The sequence below is a fragment of the Acanthochromis polyacanthus genome, chromosome 13, assembly GCF_021347895.1.
Source record: "Acanthochromis polyacanthus isolate Apoly-LR-REF ecotype Palm Island chromosome 13, KAUST_Apoly_ChrSc, whole genome shotgun sequence".
Classification (NCBI taxonomy): Eukaryota; Metazoa; Chordata; class Actinopteri; family Pomacentridae; genus Acanthochromis; species Acanthochromis polyacanthus.
The window spans coordinates 38,648,587-38,654,049 of NC_067125.1; the positions used below are offsets into that span (position 1 = coordinate 38,648,587).

Sequence of the window (5,463 nt, forward strand, 5' to 3'; positions counted from 1 at the left end):
ACATGACAAGACTGAAAGGTTAAATATTCTGTAAATAGTCTGCAGTTTCTGTGAATGGTTACTCTTTGTGAAAATCTCAAAAAGAAACCATCCAAAGACCTTTGTCACCAACTGATGATGAAAGTGGGTGAACATCTGGCTCAGTTGTCAATATGCAGCCCTTACAAACCATACAGTGCTTGTGTCACTTGAGTGGGTTGGCAACAATTACCTAAACTTGTTAAAATCTATATCTAGCAGCATGACTTTCTTCTTTCCTGTCTAGTGGAAAAGATTATATTAACAGCAGCATGACTGTACAGATGTTAGGATTCAATCAAAATGACACAAACACTACATTTTGAAGTACTGCAGACAGAACACAGAAAAAAAAACATATTTCTCTCACTGGTTGTCATCCCAACAGTTGTATTCTCAGTTCTCATTATTAGATGAGAGCTTCCCCGACACATTGAGGGACGAGGCACAGAGTAGATAGGAAGCTGACATGAACAAAAGATCAATCATAAACAATAACAACCTCCACACATAGTAACAGGTGGGAATAACACAAATATGCTTAGCCTCATTCATACGTACATGAGGACAATAACTGTACAATACAAGCAAAGTTTCACTGCATACTTAGCAGGTATGAGATGCTTGCCTGACTATGGCATATCTAAAACTCCCCAGGGCATTCCCTTCATGCCAACAAATTATTATGGCTGTAAATGTAGACTGGAAGTGTTTGTTGTGTCTCTCAGTTATTGATGACATATTAGCAAACTGGAAATGTGTTCAAAGCTTTTCATTATCCAGGCAACTTTGGCAACCATTATACAGAAACTGCTAGTCTTATGGCGACACTGTCGGACATCATCGTTTAACAAAGCATATTTATCATAACGGTGTGTCAAAACAGTGATTTGTAGGTTGACTGGCAGTCGCTGCTGGCAGCAGGAGAGTAATGGCCAACCAGCTGTGGTGGGCAAGCTTTTTGGAAGGTCAATCTCTGTGCTGCTGTCAGCTTGGGGAAGGAGACCAATAAGGGTATCTGCCCTTCAGCCTGACACAATCACAAAGACAACCAGCCTTTCACCCTCATCAGTCTGTTGGCACAAAATAAAGAGGAGGGCCCCTCGACAAAACTGTACATGTTGCTGCTTTCCAGCAATACTTCCCATAATTCTGTCATTCTTTACTTTCACAAAACTACCCAGACAACATTAGAGAGCACAGTCTCACAAGATCAGTGACTGCCCTTCTTTTAGTCCCTTGCTGATAACAAGCAGAAACGAGCAAAGCAACCCTCACTAAAGCTTTCTATTGCAGCAATAAACAATTGGCACTGCTGTGCTTCCACTGCTGACAGTACTGAATAGAGCCTGGCTGCGGGGATGCACTTATTCAAATCAACTTCTGATAAAACTCGGGACTGACTAAAATGCTTTCAAGTATGACCAGCTGACCACATTCACTGGCTCCTGCAGTCACTGTTAGAGGAAAAAAAGCACGCGTGTATTTTACAAAAAACAGAGCTGGTATTCTCATGCTAACTCATGTACTGTGCTCTGATGGTTGAACTTGGAGTCATTTTAACAATATGCTAGGTCTATAAATTTTCCTTTACTGACGTGTGAAAAACTGTGCTCCAGCATTTCATTACATTATAATTTCATTTTGTGAAACATTTTCGTGGAAAACAAAAATTATACTAAGGTATCCACGGAAAAAAAATAATTCATAAATGCACACTAGTCTACAGAAACAAGCCTGGCTTTACAAACAAATGTGAGAATAATGTGTGTCTAGGTAATTAATATCTCAAGGTAAAAATATATAGGTTAATTTGGTTTATAAAAGGAAATTGTTTTCATTGTTGATCCATGATTGATTAGTTGCTTGGTCTAGTGCTCAGTGTCCCCCAAAGCCAAATGTCTTGTTTTATCCATACCCCAAATATATTCAATTTACTTCCATAGAGGAGTAAAGAAACTACAACAAGATCAAAATAAAGGAGCTTGAATCACAAAATTTAACCATTTTCTTTAAGAAACGACTCATATCGATTAAGTTACAGATTAATGTCACAGCTAGCAAGTAATTGATTATTCGCAACTCTAGTTTACAAAGACAAAAACAAAAGAGTAAGCTGTAAAGAAATCTACCATATACTAAGGAGAAGCCTAAGAGTCAGTGCCATTTGACCAAGCACAGCTGGCAAGATGTTCCTCAGCTGTGTTTTTGATTATTAAAACTGCATTAGTATTGTGTACACAGAATCGTTGGGGTAAAGGGACAGGGGTCTTTAGATTAGCATAGCATCGCTAGATTCACAGCCTCAACAAATGCTGGGCTTAGCTGTCAAAATAACAAACCTCTCTTTAAATTGGCTTCTTTTGCATATTTTTCGGACAGTCACAGACTACACCAGAAACACTCTTACCTGAGAGCAGGGCACACAGTCAGCGTGTCCTACTAAAGCTGTGAAAACAGTTTTGAAAAAACAAACTATTTTATCAATATCCCATAATTCCCGTTGATCAGCTGGAAAGCAGTTCTCACAGGCGTGGCTGGGAAAGTAAACTAGCCAAGAGTCCTGGCCAATGCTTTATATCCGAAATCAAGACAAGGTTGGCCAAAATTACGACGGAGGCTCGTCTGTCGGACAGTGCACAACCCTGTGAGCTGCCAAAGCAATGATTTACATTCATCCCAGTGTTAGCACCCTGCGTCTACGAATCCCTGACCCGAATGTCTCAATTATGAATCCACACAATGAGAGAAAACGAGGCAGAGGCTTGAGTACCAGGGAGAAGCAATTCATACAAACAAGTCGCCTCGGATGTGCTCCACCCTGATTTTCAAACGCAGTGCCAACAAACCGCATGAGACAGACCGAGGCGCTCAGATGATGGGAGCTTCAGCTGTAGCGATCAGCGGGCATTCAGAATGACAGCGACCACCAGCACAAGAAATGCACTCTAAGGGGCGCATGTCATGACAGAAACCTGATGTTCAGTTACAGTGACATCTGCACATGAAATACACAACGCAAACCAGATGCAAATTCACGCCCTTTCCAAATGCTAACACTAGATACAGCAGCGACCAACAACAAAATATCCACACGGTGAGCGCAGTAAAGTGTTCAAACGTGTCACCAATCACAGACATACCATTATACCTGCAATAACACAGTTTGACCTACATTTGAGTTCTCTGTCGAGATTTTTTACAAGGTTAACAGGCACTAACGTCGCTACAAACTATGCTAATTACTGCTTATTACTAACTTTAGATAGACGCCAAATGCAAGAGCAATTTACAAGTGCATTTACAAACATACCATGACAAACGGAGATGTTTTCTGACTTAATTTGTTTTAATTAACCTGACAACAGCCCCAGCTTGTAGTTTAATGTTGTCTATACCTGGTTATCGTTAGCTAATGTTAGCTAAAGTTAGCCAAGTTAGCTTCCCGGCGATGCAGTCAGAAAGTTAGCTCGTACGTTAACTCTTCACTCCAACGATAACGAGAATAAGCACTCAAGCTCATTTGGCGGCTATAAACCTACCCATTAGGTAACTACTTTATTTACTGTAAGTGCACAAGATTGTTTATGTGGACACAAGGATAAACTCCGCTGACAAGGTACCTGCTGCTCCACTCCAAGCGGCCTATCCGCCATTTTGAGACATAAAAGGAGGTGCAAAAATTACAGCCACATCGTCATTTTCCCCACCTAACGCCACATTCCTTCGACTCTCGCCGGCTTCATAATTGAAAACTAAGAGAACTCACCCTATGGTTTCTGCCCGTGGATATCCTCGGCTGTCCCCAACGCTAACACGACCCGACAGGGCGTGAAATTTCCTCTCCAAAATATGATCTTGTGATGTTGGAGGTAAACTGTCCGTCTTGTCTCTTGCTTGTTTTTTCGTTCGCTACCGCATTCGCCTTCAGCCGGGCACGCGCACGATGCTCGCGTTCACGGGTCGGACGGGAGCGCGCACGCCCTTGACAGCAGTAAGAAAAAAAATCATTATTTTATTTGCCTGTTAACTCTTACCTGGCTGCTGAGCATCAGTACATTTTAAGTAGGTACGATTACTTTAAATAGGACCAGTGTATATGCTCAGAGACTTACTATTAATAAATCACTTTATACATGCAATAAGATAAGAAGTTTGGACTGGACACAGAGTATCTATGCAATTTCAATTTGACGATACTTTTATTTTACCACATTTCAGAAATAAATATTGCACTGTTTACATGTTATGGTCCTCTTACCTGAGGATCAGTGCATTTTTACCAATATGTGTGCTCAGAGACTTACTAATAATATAATTTTTCTATTTATGAAAAAAGATGAGACATTTGCAGTGGATACTAGATAAACATGCATTTTCAATGTTATACTTTTTAACCTCCATTGCTCTACATTTCTGCAGTAAATATTGCAGTGTTTACATGTTATGGTTATGATTGAGAGGCCTACTATTTTAAAATCACTACACATACAAACAAATATTTGCGATGGACATAAAATACCGATGCAGGCACTATACTTTGACTTAAGTATTGACATTTTATTTTATACTTTCATTCCATGACATTGTAGATCTAAATATCGCACTGTTTACCATTTTTTTTAATTTAGAAAAACAAATACATGGTGGCTCAGCATCTGTACATTTTGAATAACATCAACTACTTAACATTTTAAATGGTATGTAATTGATTGAGATTCACAATTATGAAGTCACTTTTATACATGTAAAATTATAAACATTTGCAATGGACACAATATTTCTTTGAGTATTTCTACTTTAAAGAACTTTTAAATACCATTGCATTTTAGGAGTAAATCTCCAAGTGATAGCCCCATTACATTTATCTGACAGCTGTAACTACTTTGCAACTACATAAACAGAAATCACGAGTGGCATCTAAATATTCACTGATATCTCGCTTGATCAGTATTATCAGGCAATGTTGTCCTGCCACAGGTATTTCTTTATATGTTGTCCGATACTCACCGATATGAAAACTTTTATACAAAACTTATTTTTAAAAAGGTGCTTGAGGTACTTTACAAACCGTTTCATCACATAATTTGTCCAGCAGAGCAGCTCTGACTACATGCAGCACATGTAGCAGAGCACATGGTGATGCAGACTCAAGCTTTGTCTTCATAGTAAGTTGTGAAATAGTTTGTGAAATACATTGCTGGAAAGCTAAAACAAAAAATAAAACAATGACTATCATTTTCTCTTTTCAGTGCAATTTAACTCTAAATCAAAAATCCAGTGTTGGTCAGCCACTCGTGAATATGCATTGCTATATTTCAGCTACTGGCTTCTGCTACTTCTTTAATAAAAAATGGGGTAAATTCTTGAATGGGATTACTACATTTCCATCAGTCAAAGATCTCACTATTTGTTACTTGTATGAGTTATAAAAACCCCAAACCA

At 39.0% G+C, this 5,463-nt stretch overlaps 1 protein-coding gene across 2 annotated transcripts in view; it reads right to left on the reverse strand.

Annotated features, from left to right (window-relative positions):
* Positions 1-3,978, reverse strand: part of LOC110956835 (lissencephaly-1 homolog) — a 39,166-nt gene extending 35,188 nt beyond the window's left edge. Inside the window, exon 1 of one of the 2 annotated variants that reach the window (XM_022202563.2) lies at positions 3,788-3,978. The gene's annotated coding sequence lies outside the window, so the exon portion shown is untranslated. Of the gene's footprint in view, positions 1-2,428; positions 2,781-3,787 lie in introns of those variants that run through there. The other variant, XM_022202564.2, reaches the window with a different exon arrangement.
* Between the last annotated feature and the right edge of the window lie 1,485 nt (positions 3,979-5,463).